We start from the raw sequence: 21,503 nt of genomic DNA, 5'->3' as shown, positions 1-21,503 counted from the left end.
AGGCTATTTATATATAATCTACTATGTTTTATAAGTTTTTATTTATGCTTACTTTAGTTTAATTTAAAACCAAAGACAACTTATGTTTTTACCGGTAACTTAGTGGCAAAGGTCTAGTATTATTTCTCCGCCCATTTCCGTGGATCGATACTTGGTTCTTACCGATACTTTACTACATATATGACGGGGTACACTTGCCCTTTCGTGTGTGTTTTGATGTAAAAGTAATAATCACTTTTATAAATTTAAAACCAATTCGTGTGTAATTTCATTGTAAAAATATGTACAGTCGCGCACGTACCAAGTTTTTGGCGCCGTTGCCGGGGATCGAACCCGGGTCACCCGCGTGGCAGGCGGGAATACTTACCACTATACTACAACGACCTTCCAGAGATGCATGGTTGCAATTTTCCATGACATGATCGAGGATTCCATGGAGGTTTTCATGGATGATTTTTCGGTATTTGGGGATTCCTTCGATCACTGCTTGGAAAATTTGAGAAAGATGTTGAAGAGGTGTGAGGAGACGAATCTGGTCCTGAACTGGGAAAAATGCCACTTCATGGTGAAGGAGGGCATAGTTCTGGGACACAAAATATCTCACGCGGGCATGGAAGTCGATCCAGCTAAAGTCGACATTATTTCTCGACTTCCGCCCCCACCTCTGTTAGAGCATTACGGAGCTTTCTCGGTCATGCCGGGTTCTATCGGCGATTCATCAAAGATTTTTCAAAAATCGCCAGACCCATGACCCGTTTGTTGGAGAAAGACGCTCCGTTCATATTTGGAGATGATTGCTTGAGAGCCTTTGACCTTCTCAAGCAAAAGTTGATTGAGGCCCCTATTTTAGTTGCACCCGACTGGAGTCTGCCGTTTGAGATTATGTGCAACGCGAGTGATTACGCTATAGGGGCCGTTCTTGGCCAAAAGAGAGAAAAGCACTTTCACCCGATCTATTATGCGAGCAAAACTCTTCACGACGCTCAGGAGCATTATACCATGACAATGATCAAGGATCACATATCCCATAATCGATAAGTTCTGAAAAGTAATATAGTTTAAGAATCATAAGTTCAGTTGTCAAAGGATAAGGGTTATTCAAATAAATAATGAATAAAATCAAAATAGTTAAGGATCATACCTGAGAATCCAAGTTAGGATCCTAACCCTTAATATTATAATCAGGATAACCATAAGACAAACCTTAGTAAGAGGTAAGGATCAAGGATCCTTGGTTGTTTAACTTCAAAAACCTGAAATAGAACATAACTTGGGACTAAGCCAATATATAAGACAAGTTAGTAACTGGGGACAAGCCCAAAGGATAACTGGGGACAAGCCCAAAGGATCGTGTGTAAACTGGAGTATGGCCCTTACTGGCGACTATCCAAACTTAGTGACATGAAAATGCCAAAACCTTAGCTAACGTGAAAACGTTAGAAACCTTAGGAACGGATGTATGGTACGTCTACCATTATACGTAGGATCCTAGGTATAGCCAGTACAATGGAATTGTAAGCCCCTAAAGGCGAGTACTGGTCCCATTGCCATGAACTATACCAGGATCATCGTGCGCTACTGGCGAAACTAGGGTCAAGCCCAAATAACTGGGGTCAAGCCCAAATAATTGGTTGCTTCTGTGGATAACCAACCCTTTGCTAAGGATACCTGAACCTTCAAAACTCAGAATCAAGTGAAAGGTGGATAAAGGATGCAGGATCCCTATCCTTATATCAGAAAATAAAAGAATGAAATAGTTTAAGATTAAAATGTTACCAAAATAAGGATCATCTGTGCTGTAAGGATCCTTCAAGGATACTTATCATGTGAGGATCACGGATCCTTGTCACATGAAGTATTTCTTCAAATGGACAGCATTCCAGGCTCTAGGTAGCAAATCACCTTCCATTGTTAGCAATCGATATGCCCCCTTTCCTGCCTCAGCCTCAATCAAGTAAGGGCCTTCCCACTTTGGAGCCAACTTCCCATCAGCAGGATTGGTGGTATTCTGAAATGCTTTCCTTAGTACCATATCACCAACTTGGAACTTCCTGATCCTGACATTTTTGTTGTAGGCTCCAGCCATCCTTTGCTGATAACTGGCCATCCTTATCCTTGCCAAATCCCTGATTTCTTCTATAGTATCCAAGTCTTGAGCCAAGTTCTCATCATTTTCTTCAGGATCACGAATACTTGTTCTTGCACTTGGAACCACCATCTCTGTAGGGATCACTGATTCTGCCCCAAATACCAAAGAAAATGGAGTTTGGCCTGTAGCATTCTTAGGAGTTGTCCTATCAGCCCAAAGCACATAAGGTAGTTCTTCTGCCCATTTTCCTTTCTTGGATCCAAGCTTCTTCTTCAAATTGTTGATGATGATCTTATTGCTTGTGGGTGGACTGGTGTTGATGTTATCATCTTAATCCCCCAGCTGTCACAAAAGTTAGTAGTTCTGCCCCCAATAAATTAGGATCCATTATCACAAATAATCTCAGAAGGGATACCAAATCTAGTAATAATATTTCTTTTAATGAAGGATATAACTTCCTTTTCTCTGACTTGGGCAAAGGCTTCAGCCTCTATCCACTTGGAGAAGTAATCAGTCATAGCAAGCATGAACACTTTTCCACCAGGTGCCTTAGGAAGCTTATCAACTATATCCATACCCCATCTCATAAACGGCCAAGAGGAGGATATAGGATGCAGGAATTCAGCCGGTTGATGAAGGATATTGCTGTGTCTCTGACAAGGATCACATTTCTTAGCATACTCCACAGCGTCTCTCTTCATAGTTGGCCAATAGTATCCTGTCCTCAGGATCCTTGAGAATAATGCCCTGCCCCCAGTGTGGTTTCCACAATCTCCTTCATGGAAGTCTTTTAAAACTTCTTGGATTTCAGGATCCTCAATGCATCTTAAGTATGGTCCTGCAAGAGATCGTTTATACAACATATTATTTAATATTGTGAATTGGGATACCTTAATTTTGAAAGCCCTAGGGTTTTCTCCTGTAGGAATCTCTCCATGTTGTATGTATCTCATGATTGGGAGAATCCATGATCCTGAATAAAATTGAGTATCATCACTGGGGATAATTGTGGAATCCTCTCCTATCTCCATGGCCACATGATCCTCGATGGCAGGGGTCAGGATATGGATAATGGGGATACTTATATCCTCCGGGATCTTCAAAGATGATCCTAGATTAGCCAATGCATCAGCTTCTGTATTTTCCTCTCTTAGTACCTGTGTCAAACTAAAGGAAACAAAAGAGAGTGCCAATTCTTTGACTATCTCCAAATATTTGGTTAGCTTTTCACCTTTAACAGCATAGGATCCATTAAAGTGATTAGTGATTAATAATAAATCTACATGTACCTCAAGATACCTGATCCTCATATGCTTAGCAATTTGCAAACCAGCTATCAAGGCTTCATATTCAGCCTCATTGTTAGTAGTTTGGAACTCACAAGCTATAGAGTGGGGTATTATGTCCCCCTGTGGCGATTTTAGTAGTATTCCAAGCCCTGTTCCTTTGACATTAGAGGATCCATCTGTATAGAGTATCCAAGGATCCTTAGTCTCCTCTAGCTGTTGGACTTCTAACTCGGCTTCCCTTTGCAAGTCACTACTGAAATCTGCCACAAAGTCAGCTAAGGCTTGGGATTTAATGGCTGTCCTAGGCTCATATCTTATATCATAAGCACTAAGCTTCACTGCCCACTTAGACATCCTTCCTGACATTTCAGGTTTCCTGAGAACATTCTTAATTGGAAAATTAGTTTTAACAATAATGGCATGAGTTTCAAAATAATGTCTCAATTTAGTAGATGTCATGATTAAGGCAAGAATAAGTTTTTCTAAGTGTGAATACCTGGATTCAGCATCAAGTAAACTCTTACTTACATAATAGACAGGATGCTGTGTACCTTGGTGATCCTTGACAAGAACCGCACTTACTGCTTTTGAGGATACTGCTAGATATAAGGATAACACATCTCCTTTTTCTGGTTTCATCAAGGCAGGAGCCGAGGACAGGTAATCCTTAAGAGCTTTGAGAGCATTTTCATGCTTCTCAGTCCAATCAAACTTTTTGTTCTTCCTCAAGATATCATAGAACTCTTTACATTTCTTTGAGGATTTGGATATGAATCTGTTTAAAGCTGCAATCCTGCCTGTTAGCCTCTGAACATCCTTAGCGTTGGCAGGGGACTTGATGTTTATTATAGCTTTGATTTGCTCTGGACTGGCTTCAATGCCCCTCTTTGTCACCATATACCCTAAGAATTTACCTGCTTTAACACCAAAGTGACACTTTGAAGGATTAAGTTTCTGTTTTGGTCAAAAATCACACAAGGATAATGCAACCAAACTCTAAGTAAACGAGGAATGATGCTTGGTTTGTTGAAGAAGTAAAGGATCACTTTAGTGAGAAATATGCAAGTGACACAAGGATTTATACGAGGAAAAAGCCCTTGATCAATGAATGATCTCCGGCATAAAAAACCTCGGGTGATGGCAACTACCGATCACCAAACTTCAATATAACAAAAAATGGTTACAACTTCGGATGATAATGAGCTGAGTACAAGGATCACTATAGTATCGAGTGTCTAAGCGTGTGAGAAATGTGTTGTGTGTCTTCCGAATGGGGAAGAATGTTATATATACAAGTGTGAGTGACCTATTTTAGGTAAATAGACTAACAATCAGCTCATTACCCCTTTAGAAATAAAAGTAAATCTAGCCTAAATTATCGCCCTTAAATCATGCCGAGTTTCCATATCCTTTACAACGTTCCTCTCTGATTAAGCATATGCCAAAGTTGTAAAGACGCGTCCCTTGTTTGCGATGCTAAGAGCGGATCCTGCTAGACATTCCTGCAAGATAACATTAAATTCAATGAAAACAACTGTTAGCATGAGGATCCCTATGATGGTCCGTGATCCTGATCCTGGAACTCTGCTGAGGATCACTATCTGCCAAAGAAACAAGGATCACTGGTTAGGATCACATGTAAGGATCATGTGTTATAAAAATCCAGCCCTAACAATTGCCCCCAAAATATAAGGAGTGATATTGTAAATAAATGAGTTATATTTTGCTTGATCTTATCTGCAACGAGCTAATCGGATAACTAGCCGTTGGAGTCGGACTAGCCGTTGTGATTCTTACGTCACAGAAGTGACAGCCCTGCAGATCATCATTATAAATAGGAGATAGAGATAGGATGAATTCGCATTTAAAATCAAAGAAACTCCCTTTATAATCTCGTCCGAAGATCAATCAGGTATCTCTCTTCTTCCTTCTTCCTTCTCTTACTCTATTTCTCTTCATCATTCTGCAAGTATGCTGCTACGGGACTCCCCTCATAAGGATCCTAAAAAGAATAGTCCCTTGAAGGGTCAAGGGATCATCAAGGATTCTCCTAATGAGAGGTGTTGTTTCACCGATGCTCATATTGATAGAATTCGTCATTGTTTTCCGGCGAATGCTATCTTCAAATCTTTCACTCCCACTGCTTTAAGTGACTTTGTCTCCGATACTTGGGTAGCTTTTCCTGTTACTCCGTTCACCATAGGCTATACGTATCCCTTTCCAGCTTTCACCCAATCTTTCTTTTCCCTGACCGGCATATCTTACATCCAAGCCATGCCGATGATCTGGAGGGTTTTGTATACCCTTGAAAGGATCATTGAGCAGGAGGGGATTGACTTAGGGATGGCGGAGCTGGCTGAGCTGTATGATCTCACAACGTTTGGATCCTGTCGATATTTGCTCAAACGGAAAGCCGGAGAGGATCACCCTGTTCTTAAGGTCACCAAAAATGACATGAATTGGAAGCGACGATTCTTCTTTGTTAGGAGGGATACCATCCCTAATGGGAAGGATCTGCCCAAGGAGTGGGCTACTCATGGTAGGATAGAGGATCCTGGAAGGATCACCATCAGACTTGTTCCTTAAGGCGAGGATCACTAATATTCTGTTTTTTTGTACAGCCATATCTGTTGCTCATCTCAAGTTGACTCCTGCTGCAAGAGAGAGAGTTCTAGCCTTCAAAAAGCTTGATCCTGAGACCAGAAGTTTTCAAGTTGCCATTCAAGATTCACAGGAAGTATCTTCCGCATCCGCCACAATGTCAAGTAAGTATCCTCATTTAAAAAGTAGTTCTATGTAAGATTTTTAAATTAGTTAGAGTACTTATCTTATTTTGATTGTGTAGGCGCTGGGAAATCTGTCAAGTCTGCCTCCAAGTTTGGTATTGATGATCTTGCAAATGTCAAGTCTACAAGGAAGAAGACCCCTGCTGCTAGTCCGTCTGCTTCAGCCCCTAAAGCACCTGTCAGGGGTAAGGGAAAGAAGAGAAAAGCTTCTGAGGATCTTCAAGGATTTCCCCTGCTCCGCCAACAGTTTCTTGATTATGTTAATGAAGTAAGGATCATTGCTCTTGCTCGTTATCCTGACAATTTTGAGGATCACTTGTTTCTGACGTTATGCCTTGTTTTCCTTGCAGAAATTTGCTGAAATAGAAACTTATGTTGGCCATGTTGAGGATCAGGATCGCCAAATCGCCGACCTTCAACAAATGGGCATGCTGAAGGATCTCAAGATAGCTGATCTTGAGAAGGAACTCCGGGCTACCAAGGATGAAGCTGCTCAAATGCTGATCAACATGGATTGTGAGAAGCAGGAGATCACCCAGGATGCCAAGGTCTCTGCCGCAATAGCTATGTATAAGATCCAATTGCAGATGGCTGCGGAGGCTCAGGATCCTGCCTTTGACAAGAGCACATGGGATGTGGAGGGCTGGAAGGCAAGGTTAGCAGAGTTGGAGGATGATGATGAAGCCGAGGAGATCCCAATGCTTGAAGGTGGTGATGCTGGCAAGGATCAGGGGAAGCAAGTGGAGCTGGTGGTGATGGAGCAGCGAAGGTTTGAGCTGCAGGATTGGGCGATGATGGAAATTTCGAGACTTGGCCGGAGCCCAATTTTTTGAATTTGGTAGTGGTTTTTGTGGTTGTTGATGTTTTGAAACAATTTATGGTCTGTAACTTAAACAATAGTTTTTAGGGTTAAGGATCCTGGATCCTTTGGACAATAGGTAGGATTGCAAATGGTGGAGGGATCCTCTGTTTGGGGGATGAAGCCTTTGTGATCCTGCCGCTTTTAATTTCCTGCACCTGCTTTGACCGCATAAACAATGGACACCCTTTGCCAACCCATGTGGACGGGCCACGTTTTGCTGGTAGAAACGTGGGTTGGCAATTTTGACAACTTTTGAAAGGGTTTAAAATCCTTTGTTAATAAAATAACTCTAATCTTTCTGGCTTATCTCGTGTTGTTATCCTTTGTTTATCCTTTTATTTTCCAATTGTTAAGCAAATCATGTTCAATCATTTTAGGATATGATCCTGGATCAAATATCCTGTAATCGAAAAATTTTCAAGAATAGTTTATGATCGAGGATCATAGGTTTAGTTGTCAAAGTGTAAGGCTTATTCAAAATAATGAGTATAATCAAAATAGTCAAGGATCATACCTGAGAATCCAAGTTAGGATCCTAACCTTTAATCAAGATAACCGTAAATGAAATTTTAATGGATAATAAGGATTAAGGATCCTTATTTGTTTGACTTCGAAAACCTGAAAAATGGAACATAACTTGGGACTAAGCCAATGTAAAAGATAAATTAATAGCTGGGGACATGCCCAAAGGATAACTGGGGATAAGCCCAAAGGATCACTGGGGACAAGCCCAAAGGATAACTGGGGACAAGCCCAAGGATCGTATGTAAACTGGAGTATGGCCCTTACTGGCGACTATCCAAACTTGGTGACATGAAAATGTCAAAACCTTAGCTAACGTGAAAACGTTAGAAACCTTAGGAACGGATGTATGGTACGTCTACCATTATACGTAGGATCCTAGATATAGCCAGTACGATGAGGTTGTCAGCCCCTAAAGTGGGTACTGGTCCCAAAGACGTGAACTATACCAGGATCATCGTGCGCTACAGGCGAAAACTGGGGACAAGCCCAAGGATAACTGGGGTCGAACCCAAGGATCTGAGGTGCTTTTGAAGACTATCAATAACATGCTAAGGATACCTGTACTATCAGAACTCAAATTCTCGTGAGAGGAGGATGAAGGATACGTGATCCTTATCCTTAGGTAAAAATAAGAAAATGGAAAAGTTTTGAGATAAGGACTTTACCAGAGTAAGGATCACTGATATCGCCGGGATCCTTCGAGGATGCTTTCATTGTAAGGATCATATGCTTGAAGGATCCTGTTCACATGAAATATTTCTTTAAGTGAATAGCATTCCAGGCTCTTGGTAACAAATTTCATTCCATGGTTAGTAATCTGTATGCCCCCTTTCCTGCTTCGGCTTCAATCAAGTAAGGGCCTTCCCATTTTGGTGCCAATTTTCCATCAGCAGGATTGATGGTATTTTGGAATGCTTTTCTCAACACCATATCCCCGACTTGGAACTTCCTTATCCTGACATTTTTGTTGTAGGCACCAGCCATTCTTTGTTGGTAGCTTGCCATCCTTATCCTAGCCAGATCCCTGATTTCCTCAATAGTATCCAAGTCTTGAGCTAGGTTTGCAGCATTCTCTTCAGGATCACGAGTACTTGTTCTAGCAGTTGGAACCACCATTTCTGTTGGGATCACTGCTTCTGCCCCAAATACTAAAGAGAAGGGTGTTTGACCAGTGGCATTCTTGGGAGTTGTCCTATCAGCCCACAACACATAAGGCAATTCCTCTGCCCATTTCCCCTTGTTGGATCCTAATTTCTTCTTCAGGTTGTTGATGATGATCTTGTTGGATGATTCTGCTTGACCATTGGCTTGTGGATGGACTGGTGTTGATGTTATCATCTTAATTCCCCAACTGTCACAAAAGTTAGTGGTTCTGCTCCCAATGAATTGGGAACCATTATCACATACAATCTCAGAGGGAATGCCAAATCTGGTTATAATGTTTCTCTTAATAAAGGATATGACTTCCTTTTCTCTGACTTGAGCAAAAGCTTCAGCTTCTATCCACTTGGAGAAGTAGTCGGTCATGGCAAGCATAAATACTTTTCCACCAGGTGCTTTAGGGAGCTTGCCAACTGTATCCATTCCCCATCTCATGAATGGCCAAGAGGATGGTATAGGATGTAGAAATTCAGCTGGCTGATGAAGGATATTGCTGTGTCTTTGACAAGGATCACACTTCTTAGCATATTCTACAGCATCCCTTTTCATAGTTGGCCAGTAGTATCCTGTTCTAAGGATCCTTGAGAACAATGCCCTGCCCCCAGTGTGGTTTCCACAATCTCCTTCATGGAAGTCTCTCAACACTTCTTGAATTTCGGGATCCTCAATACATCTTAAATATGGTCCTGCAAGAGATCGCTTATATAATACATTGTTTAAGATTGTGAATTGAGATACCTTAATCCTGAAAGCTCTAGGATTTTCTCCCATAGGAATCTCCCCGTGTTGTAAGTATCTCATGATTGGTGAGATCCATGATCCTGAGTGAGATTGAGTTTCCTCACTAGGAATCACTGCAGTATCCTCTTCTATTTCCATGGCCACCTGATTTTCAATAGCAGGAGCCAGGATATGGATGATGGGGATACTTATATCCTCTGGGATCTTCAAGGATGATCCTAGATTGGCCAATGCATCAGCTTCTGTATTTTCCTCCCTTGGTACCTGTGTTAAACTGAAAGAAACAAAGGAGAGTGCCAATTCTTTGACTATCTCTAAATATTTGGTTAGTTTTTCACCTTTAACAGCATAGGATCCATTGAAGTGATTAGTGATCAGTAACGAGTCTACGTATACTTTAAGATATCTGATCCCCATATTCTTAGCAATTTGCAAGCCAGCAATTAAGGCTTCATATTCAGCCTCATTGTTAGTTGCTTGGAACTCACAAGCTATGGAGTGGGGTATTATGTCCCCCTGTGGCGATTTTAGTAGTATGCCGAGCCCTGTGCCTTTAGCATTTGAGGATCCATCAGTGTGTAGTATCCAAGGATCCTTGGTTTCATCTAGCTGCTGGACCTCCAATTCTGCTTCCTTTTGTAGATCACTACTGAAATTAGCCACAAAGTCTGCTAGTGCTTGGGATTTAATGGCTGTTCTAGGCTCATATCTTATATCATGGGCACTAAGTGTTAGGGCTGGATTTTTATAATACATGATCCTTACATGTGATCCTAACCAGTGATCCTTGTTTCTTTGGCAGATAGTGATCCTCAGCAGAGTTCCAGGATCAGGATCACGGACCATCATAGGATCCTCATGCTAACAGTTGCTTTCATTGAACTTAATGTCATTTTGCAGGAATGTCTAGGAGGATCCGCTCTTAGCATCACAATCAAGGGACGCGTCTTTACAACTTTGGCATATGCTTAATCAGAGATGAACGTTGTGAAGGATATGGAAACTTGGCATGATTTAAGGGCGATAATCTAGGCTAGATTTACTTTTATTTCTAAAGGGGTAATGAGCTGATTATTAGTTTGTTTACCTAAAATAGGCCACTCACACTTGTATATATAACACTCTTCCCCATTCGGAAGACACACAACACATTTCTCACACGCTTAGACACTCGATACTATAGTGATCCTTGTACTCAGCTCATTATCATCCGAAGTTGTAACCATTTTTTGTTATATTGAAGTTTGGTGATCGGTAGTTGCCATCACCCGAGGTTTTTTATGCCGGAGATCATACGTTGATCAAGGGCTTTTTCCTCGTATAAATCCTTGTGTCACTTGCATATTTCAAAGTAAAGTGATCCTTTACTTTTTCAACAAACCAAGCATCATTCCCCGTTTACTTAGAGTTTGGTTGCATTATCCTTGTGTGATTTTTGACCAAAACAGTTTGGCGCCCACCGTGGGGCAATTGGTGCTTCATTCATAAGAAAACTTTCTGTTCGAAATCATTTCAAAGAGTTACATGGCTTCATCATTGAAGAATACATCCACAGCGATGTCGGCAGTCAATTCATCTACTGGCATTCCACCTTTGCCTCCACCACCAGCTGGATCTCAGAAAAATGCTGAGAAGAGACCAACTTCTATCTCCTCTAAACCATCATCTTCTGCTCTAACTTCTTCTGTTCCCAGTACTAGTGATATATTTACTTTGATTTTGCAGATGAGGGATCGTATGCAGCAGCAGGATGAAACTAATGACAGGATCCTCAGAGAAATCGGAGATCTCAAAAGGCAAAAGAAAACGGCAGAGGATCATTCCCCACTAATGCTCAAATCTTTGAATTTTGATACTCCAATGATTACTTCTCAGCCATCAGAGGTCCCAGACATTCAATATATGGGTGGATCAAGAGGAGTGCATTTCAGCCCAGCAACAATGACTCAGGCATCAGGATCATATTTCCAACCGGCGGGATCCTACGCCCAGCATTTGGGATCCTTCATGAGCTTAGGATCCTCCTTTGTCCCAGGATCATCCCAGGTTCAAGGATCCTCCTTCGTTCCGGGATCATCCCAGGTTCAAGGATCCTCCTTTGTTCCAGGATCATCCCAGGTTCAAGGATCCTCCTTCGTCCCAGGATCATCCCAGATTCAAGAATCCCTACAGATACCAGGATCCTTGAAGAATTTGCAAACAGGAAGCCTAGATGTCCATCAAGGAGATTTTATTCCAATGCAGACCATTGCTTCCACTGGTCCATCCATTATCCCAGAATCCCAGCAATATGGATTCACACCCAATGTTCCTAACTTGAACCCGATGGGAGGTAACACCTTAAATAATTATCTTACCACTAACCATGGATTCGTGCAGGATACAGGTATCAATCATGCTATGGCCAGGGAGTTACAGAAGCTGAAGGATATGATCTCAAGTGTTCTAGGGGTAGTCAAGCCTATCCCGGAGATTGCAGATGGAAGCCATAAGGTATCTCGTTTTGCACCACCAATTTGTGATGCAGAGGTACCCAAAAGGTTCCATATCCCTACTATGAAGCTGTATGATGGTACAACGGATCCTGAGGAGCACATAGCACAATACAGGGAGAGGATGGAGATCAATCCAATCCCGGAAAAGTTAAAGGAAGCATGCCTATGTAAAGGATTTGGATCCACCCTTACTGGATCAGCTCTTAAATGGCTGCTAAGTCTTCCCCCTTACTCTATCACTTCATTTGCTAATTTAGTTAATTTGTTCAATAATCAATTCTCTTGTAGTAGAAAATTTGAAAGATTAACTAGTGATTTATATAGGGTAACTCAAAGTCATAATGAATCATTAAGGGATTATATAACTAAATTCAGTAAAGAATCCTTGGACATTCCCAACTTGGATATGTCCACGGCTGTTGAGGCCTTCAAAATGGGACTGCTTAAGGATTCATTGTTCTATGATGATCTTGTTATGACGCCGTGCAGGAACCTAGATGAAGTAAGAACTCGGGCACTCAGGTTCATCCGGCTAGAGGATGACAAGAGGATCCAGGAGAGGCAAGTAGGATCCTCAAAACAGGAAAAACAAGGATCCTCTTTCAAGAACAATAATTTCAAATCCTACCATAGAAATGACAACCAGAACGTGCATGCTGTTGACCAGGAAGAGGATGATGAGGATTATCCTCCGATTTTTGAATATTGTTTTTCTGTTGACAATCATGAACTAATCCTTGCAATGCAGAATCTAGGAGAAAAAGCCAGATGGCCCAGAAAGAATGACAAACCATCCGGGACTAAAGACAAGTCAAAGTGGTGTGCATACCACGAGGATTTCGGGCATCTAACTGAAGAATGCATAGCATTAAGAAAAGAAATTGGATATCTGTTAAGCAAGGGGCATCTAAAAGAATTGCTGGGAAGAAAAAAGCAAAGGACTCAGGATCCTGAAAGGATCCCTGAAAAGGCTCCAGCCCCTCCGGCGAATGCACAAGTGATCAACTTTGTTTCCGGAGGATCAGATATTTGTGGTACATCCTTCTCGGCAGCCAAAAGGCATGCAAAGGAAGCAAAAATGGATAATGGAGAAAGACCTATTCGAACATCAAGTGTCTCGGAAGGAAAGACGATAACGTTTGATGAGGATGATCGCATTAACATCCAGGATCCTCATCATGATAGTTTAGTTATTACTCTCTTTATTTCTAACCATTTTGTCCGCATGATCCTTATCGACGGAGGAAGCTCAGTAAACATTATCCAGCTTGACGTTCTAAAGAAAATGGGTATCCCAGAATCAGACATCACACCAAGATCCTCCGTGCTTGTGGGATTCAGTGGAGAAACGAAGAAAACTCTGGGGGACATCAAACTCCCAATCTACGTGGAAGGATTACATAATTATCAAAAATTTTGTGTTATTGACTGTTTATCTTGTTGCAATGTTATCCTTGGCAGGCCCTGGATACATGATATGAAAGCAGTCCCATCCACCTACCATCAATGTGTGAAACTCCCTAGCCCATGGGGGATAATCAAGATCGACAGTGATCAGCAGGAGGCTAAGGATTGTTATACCTCATCCATGAAGCCAACCTCGAAGCCAAGGGAACAATAGCAATTACAGATTCCTCCGAGGAATGTCTTGGAGGCAAGGGAACAAGATGTGGACGAAATCCTCTTGGATCCTAGTGATCCTGAATCAAAAATCTATATCGGATCAGGGATCCTTGGCAAGATGAAAGAAGACATAATATCCTTCCTCAAAAGAAGAAAATCTACCTTTGCATGGAAACATGAAGATATGACAGGTATATCTAAGGATATTATCACTCATAAACTTGGCATTGACAGGACTATCAAACCAATCCATCAAAAAAGGAGGAAGTTTGCACCAGAAAGGAATGCCATTATCCAAGAAGAAGTAGAGAGACTACTTCGAGCAGGTATGATCAGAGAGGTAAAATATCCAAAATGGTTAGCCAATGTGGTTGTTGTCCAAAAGAAAAACGGAAAGTGGAGGGTATGTGTCGATTTCACTGATCTGAATAAGGCATGTCCCAAGGATCCTTTCCCACTACCCCACATTGACTCCATGGTGGATGCAACGGCGGGGCATGAACTGTTGACCTTTATGGATGCATCATCTGGATTCCAACAAATTCAGATGGAACCATCTGACCAAGAGGATACAGCCTTTATGACCCCAACCGGTTTATATTGTTATATTGCCATGCCTTTTGGACTAAGAAATGCAGGTGCAACATATCAAAGGCTGGTGAATATGATGTTCAAAGATCAAATAGGACAAACTATGGAAGTATACATAGATGATATGGTAGTCAAGTCAAAGAAAGCTGAGGATCACCTAAGGGACTTGGAGGAAGCATTTGATATCCTTGATAATTATAACATGAAGCTTAATCCTTCGAAATGTCACTTTGGTGTTAAAGCAGGTAAATTTCTAGGATATATGGTAACTCAGAGGGGCATTGAAGCAAGCCCGGAACAAATTAAAGCATTGGTGAATATCAAATCCCCCGCCAATGCTAAGGATGTGCAAAGGCTAACAGGCAGGATAGCAGCTCTAAACAGGTTCATATCAAAATCCTCAGAAAGATGTAAAGAATTTTATGATATCCTAAGGAAAAACAAGAAATTTGAATGGACTGAAAAGCATGAGAATACTTTACAAGCCCTTAAAGAATATATGTCCTCAGCACCAGCATTAATAAAACCCGGAAAAGGAGATGTGTTATCCTTATACTTGGCGGTATCCTCAACCGCTGTAAGTGCAGTCCTTGTTAAGGATCACGAAGGTACACAACATCCTATCTACTATGTAAGTAAAAGTTTACTTGATGCCGAATCCAGGTACTCACACCTTGAAAAACTTATTCTTGCATTAATTATGGCATCTACTAAGCTAAGACATTATTTTGAAACCCATACTATTATTGTTAGAACTAATTTTCCAATCAAGAATGTCCTCAGGAAACCAGAGATGTCCGGAAGGATGGCTAAGTGGGCAGTAAAGCTTAGTGCCCATGATATAAGATATGAGCCTAGAACAGCCATTAAATCCCAAGCACTAGCAGACTTTGTGGCTGATTTTAGTAGTGATCTACAAAAGGAAGCAGAATTGGAGGTCCAGCAGCTAGATGAAACCAAGGATCCTTGGATACTACATACTGATGGATCCTCAAATGTCAAAGGCACAGGGCTCGGTATACTACTAAAATCGCCACAGGGGGACATAATACCCCACTCCATAGCCTGTGAGTTCCAAGCAACTAACAATGAGGCTGAATATGAAGCCTTAATTGCTGGCTTGCAAATTGCTAAGGATATGGGGGTGAAATATCTTAAAGTATATGTAGACTCATTATTGATCACCAATCACTTTAATGGATCCTATGCTGTTAAAGGTGAAAAACTAACCAAATATTTAGAGATAGTCAAAGAATTGGCACTCTCTTTTGTCTCTTTCAGCTTAACACAGGTACCAAGGGAGGAAAACACAGAAGCTGATGCATTGGCCAACCTAGGATCATCCTTGAAGATTCCAGAAGATATAAGTATCCCCATCATCCATATCCTGGCTCCTGCTATTGAAAATCAGGTGGCCATGGAAATAGAAGAGGATACTGCAGTGATCCCTAGTGAAGAAGCTCAATCTTACTCAAGATCATGGATCTCACCAGTCATGAGATACTTGCAACACGGGGAGATTCCTATGGGAGAAAATCCTAAAGCTTTCAGGATTAAGGTATCTCAATTCACAATCTTAAATAATATGCTATATAAACGATCTCTTGCAGGACCATATTTAAGATGTATCGAGGATCCTGAAATTCAAGAAGTATTGAGAGACTTCCATGAAGGAGATTGTGGAAACCACACTGGGGGCAGGGCATTGTTCTCAAGGATCCTTAGAACAGGATACTACTTGCCAACTATGAAAAGGGATGCTGTAGAATATGCTAAGAAGTGTGATCCTTGTCAAAGACACAACAATATCCTTCATCAACCAGCTGAATTCCTACACCGTATACCATCCTCTTGGCCATTCATGAGATGGGGGATGGATATAGTTGGCAAGCTCCCTAAAGCACCTGGTGGAAAAGTATTTATGCTCGCCATGACCGACTACTTCTCTAAGTGGATAGAAGCTGAAGCTTTTGCCCAAGTCAAAGAAAAGGAAGTTATATCCTTTATTAAAAGAAACATTATAACTAGATTTGGCATTCCCTCTGAAATTGTATGTGATAATGGTTCCCAATTCATTGGGAGCAGAACCACTAACTTTTGTGACAGTTGGGGAATTAAGATGATAACATCAACACCAGTCCATCCACAAGCCAATGGTCAAGCAGAATCATCCAACAAGATCATCATCAACAATCTGAAGAAGAAGCTAGGATCCAAGAAGGGGAAATGGGCAGAGGAATTGCCTTATGTGCTATGGGCTGATAGGACAACTCCCAAGAATGCCACTGGTCAAACACCCTTCTCTTTAGTATTTGGGGCAGAAGCAGTGATCCCAACAGAAATGGTGGTTCCAACTGCTAGAACAAGTACTCGTGATCCTGAAGAGAATGCTGCAATCTTAGCTCAAGACTTGGATACTATTGAGGAAATCAGGGATTTGGCTAGGATAAGGATGGCAAGCTACCAACAAAGAATGGCTGGTGCTTACAATAAAAATGTCAGGATAAGGAAGTTCCAAGTCGGGGATATGGTGTTGAGAAAAGCATTCCAAAACACTATCAATCCTGCTGACGGGAAGTTAGCACCAAAGTGGGAAGGCCCTTACTTGATCGAAGCCGAAGCAGGAAAGGGGGCATACAGATTGCTAACCATGGAAGGAAATTTGTTACCAAGAGCCTGGAATGCTGTTCACTTAAAAAAATATTTCATGTGAACAGGATCCTCCAAGCATATGATCCTTACATTGGAAGCATCCTCGAAGGATCCCGGCGATATCAGTGATCCTTACTCTGGTAAAGTCCTTATCTCAAAACTTTTCCGTTTCCTTATTTTTACCTAAGGATAAGGATCATGCATCCTTCATCCTTTTCTCACGAGAATTTGAGTTATGATAGCCCAGGTATCTTCAGCATATCGTTAAAGATCTTCAAAAGCACCTCAGATCCTTGGGTCCAACCCCAGTTATCCTTGGGCTTGTCCCCAGTTTTCGCCAGTAGCGCACGATGATCCTGGTATAGTTCACGTCTTTGGGACCAGTACCCACTTTCGGGGCTGACAACCTCATCGTACTGGCTATACCCGGGATCCTACGTATAATGGTAGACGTACCATACATCCGTTCCTAAGGTTTCTAACGTTTTCACGTTAGCTAAGGTTTTGACATTTTCATGTCACCAAGTTTGGATAGTTGCCAGTAAGGGCCATACTCCAGTTTACATACGATCCTTGGGCTCGTCCCCAGTTATCCTTCGGGCTTGTCCCCAGTGATCCTTTGGGATCATCCCTAGTTATCCTTTGGGCTTGTCCCCAGTTACTAACTTATCTTTTACATTGGCTTAGTCCCAAGTTATATTCCAATTTGCAGGATTCCAAAGTAAAACAATTAAGGATCCTTAAATCCTTACTACCCGTCAAAGTACTACTTACGGTTATCCTAATTAAATGTTGGGATCCTAACTTGGATCCTCAGGTATGATCCTTGACTGTTTTGATTATACTCACTATTCTGAACAACCCTTACACTATGACAACTAAGCCTATGATCCTTGAAATAAGCTACCCTGAAAATTTTCAATGATAGGATATTTGATCTAGGATCATATCCCAAATTTCTTAAACATGATTTGCTCAGCTTTTGTCACTTTGACAAATATGTTTCTAAAATAATTGGACAACAAGAGGATAAATAAAGGATAACGAAACAAGGTAAGCCAGAAAGATTAAAGTTATTTTATTAACAAAGGATCTTAAACCCTTTCAAAAAAGTTGTCAAAATTGCCAACCCACGTTTCTACCAGCAAAACGTGGCCCGTCCACATGGGTTGGCAAAGGGTGTCCATTGTCTATGCGGTCATAGCAGGTGCAGGAAATTAAAAGCGACAGGATCACAAAGGCTTCATCCCCCAAACAGAGGATCCCTCCACCATTCGCGATCCTACCTATTGTCCAAAGGATCCAGGATCCTTAACCCTAAAAACTATTGTTTAAGTTACAGACCATAAATTGTTTCAAACATCACAACCACAAAAACCACTACCAAACCTAAAAAAATTGGGCTCTGGCCTAGTCTCGAAATATCCATCATCGCCCAATCCTGCAGCTCAAACCTTTGCTGCTGCATCACCACCGGCTCCACTAGCCTCTCCACCCTGATCCTTGCCAGCCTCACCACCTTCCAGCATTGGGATCTCCTCAGCTTCGTCCTCATCCTCCAGCTCTGCCAATCTTGCCTTCCAACCGTCCACGTCCCATGAGCTTTTATCAAAGGCAGGATCCTGAGCCTCCGCAGCCATCTGCAGTTGTATCTTATACATAGCTATTGCGGCAGAGACCTTGGCATCCTGGGTGATCTCCTGCTTCTCACCATCCATGTTGACCAGCATTTGAGCAGCTTCATCCTTTGTAGCCCGGAGTTCCTTCTCAAGATCAGCTATCTTGAGATCCTTCAACACGCCCATTTGTTGGAGGTCGGCGATTTGGCGATCCTGATCCTCGACGTGGCCAAGGTAGGTTTCTATTTCAGCAAGTTTCTGCAGAAAGGGAAAAAGGTAAGTTCAGGACCAGGTGATCCTCAAAGAAGCAGGATATACAGGCAGGATATTCAAGCAGGATATTCAAGTAGGATAACCAACAGGGGCAATGATCCTTACTTCATTAACATAATCAAGAAACTGCTGGCGGAGCAGGGGAAATCCTTGAAGATCCTCAAAAGCCTTTCTCTTCTTTCCCTTACCCCTAATAGGAGCTTTAGGGGCTGAAGCAGAGGGACTAGCAGCAGGGGTCTTCTTCCTCGCAGATTTGACATTAGCAAGATCAGCAATGCCAAACTTGGAGGCAGATTTAGCAGATTTTCCAGCACCTACACAACCAAAATCAGATAAGTATTCTAACTAATTTAAAAAATCCTACATGAAACTACTTTTTAATCAGGATACTTACTTGACATCGTGACAGAGGCAGAGGATACTTCTTGGGAATCTTGAGTAGCAACCTGGAAAGTCCTTGTCTCCGGATCAAGCTTCTTGAAGGCTAAAAGTCTCTCTTTTGCAGCAGGTGTCAACTTCAGACGAGAGATGGAAATAGCTGCACAATAAACAAAAAACAAAAGAAAATGTTAGTGATCCTCATCCTAAGGAACAAATCTTATGGTGATCCTTCCAGGATCCTCTATCCTACCATGAGTAGCCCACTCTTTGGGCAGATCCTTCCCATCAGGGATGGTATCCCTCCTAACAAAGAAGAAACGTCGCTTCCAATTCGTGTCGTTCTTGGTGACCTTGAAGACAGGATGATCCTCTCCAGCTTTTCGCTTAAATAGATAACGATGGGGTCCGAAAGTGGTAAGATCGTACATCTCAACCAGCTCCGCCATACCAAGGTCAATCCCTTCTTGTTCAATGATCCTCTCAAGGGTATACAATACCCTCCAGATCATGGGCATAGCCTGGATATAGCAGATGCCGGTGAGAGAGAAGAAGGATTGAGTGAACTGTGGGAAAGGATATGAATACCCTATCAAGAACGGGGTAACAGGAAAGGCCACCCAAGTATCAGAGATAAAGTCACTCAAAGCAGTGGGAGTGAAGGACTTGAAGATGGTGTTCGCCGGAAAACAGTGACGGATTCTATCAACCTGAGGATCAGTGAAACAGCACCTCTCGGTGGGAGAGTCTTTGATGATCCCTTGACCTTTCAAGGGACTGTTCTTCTCAGGATCCTTATGAGGAGAATTCCGGAGCAACATATTTGCAGAAGAAAAACAAAGAAGCAGAAAAACAGAGTAAGAGAAGGAAGAAGGAAGAAGAGAGATACCTGATTGATCTTCAGACGAGATTATAAAGGGAGTTTCTTTGTGTAACGCTCCGTATTTACAGGTTTCCATGTTTTAAGAAATACGAGTTCGCCTCCTATTTTTAGAATCACCGTCAAAATTAAAGTCGAAAAACGGATTTAAAATGGAAAACAATGCATTTTACGTGCTTTTAACGCAACCGACATCATTTACGTATCTCAATCCATATAAATAATAATCTCGATATTTCACGACGTTCAGTGGTGAAAACGGGTTTCGTAAATTCGTTTGGGTCAATTAAAACGCGAAGATTGGGCTTGTGGGCCTTAGGCCCAAGCCCAAGCCCACTATAGTAAACCTAAACTACACTAATCCCCATCTTCTTCCTTTTATCAGCATTTTGGAGAAACCCTAAGTGAGCACAACTAGCAGCCGACACCCTACCATCTCCAACTCCCTCTCGTCTGAATCCAGCCGGCTCCGGCCACCGGAGTCACTTCCGGCGACGAACAACCCCCCCTCTCTCGGATCCTCCGTAGCCCGGCAACCACACAACAACCACAGCCTCCCTCTCGTCTATCTTCTCCAGATCCGACGACTAGAGTGGCGTGCAGCGGTGAACAAAGACGGGAACGAAGAGAGAGAGAGAGAGAGAGAGAGAGAGAGAAAGAGAGATTGGCGAAGGAGGGTAGCGCCGCCGTCAGCGGTGGCGACGGCGGTGGTGTTTGTTTTCTTTTTCTTTCTCCGACAAACCCTGGTGATGGTGGTAACGACGGTGGCAGCAGCGGTGGCCCTCTGATCGGGTCTCGATTTGTGACTCAGTTCTGGCCGGTCTCGGTTAGACTCGGTTCGGTTAAGGTTAGTCAAGCTTCAAGTTTTTTTTTTATCAGTTACAAGTTTCGATTCAAACCCGGTTGTTTTTGTTATCTCAGTTGGTTCGGGTTTCACGACACGGGTTAGCTCGGTCAAACAGTCAACTCGGTCAACTGTCGGGTCAACTCGGTCAAAGCTGGCCAGCCGGTTCAGTCACAATTCAGTCTTGTTTCGGTTTCGCGTCAGTGAGTTAAATGCGATATTTGAATAACAGTGGTGACATTATATAATGTTTTGTATTAATTAAAATTTTTATCACAGAACCGAACCTTAAATAATTTGTATTTATAAGCATATGTAGAATTTTATGTTTAAAAATATTGCGAATATTGTTGCGTTTTGGAGAATATATCGACACGTAATTGTCGGGGATCGTCCAAAAACAGAGGAAACTCTGCCCAATTTTCGTTAAAACGATAAATATATATTTTTTTTATATAGCCAAACCACAAATGAAATCATATTGAAATCGAATAATTTTTATAACCATAAGTATAAAAGTATATTTATCTTTGTCAACACTTCCACAATACTCTTGATGGATTTAATTCAGAATATTTTTTTTCATAAACTATATATAATATATACATTATTATCAACAATTTATACTTTAAATACCACTTCAAATCCTCCGTCATAATTCCTTTTACTCATGCACCATCGTTTGCCCTTATAGG

General features: G+C 41.8%; 1 non-coding gene across 1 annotated transcript; it reads right to left on the bottom strand.

The window, feature by feature from the left end:
• Positions 1 to 312: 312 nt before the first annotated feature.
• Positions 313 to 384, bottom strand: TRNAG-GCC. Its single transcript has one exon. It is a non-coding gene; the product is annotated as a tRNA-Gly (tRNA).
• Between the last annotated feature and the right edge of the window lie 21,119 nt (positions 385 to 21,503).

Source organism: Helianthus annuus, chromosome 12 (genome assembly GCF_002127325.2).
Source record: "Helianthus annuus cultivar XRQ/B chromosome 12, HanXRQr2.0-SUNRISE, whole genome shotgun sequence".
In the NCBI taxonomy this organism is placed as follows: domain Eukaryota; kingdom Viridiplantae; phylum Streptophyta; class Magnoliopsida; order Asterales; family Asteraceae; genus Helianthus; species Helianthus annuus.
The sequence above is the reverse complement of the archived record's forward strand: the minus strand, read 5'-3'. Positions and strand labels throughout refer to the sequence as shown.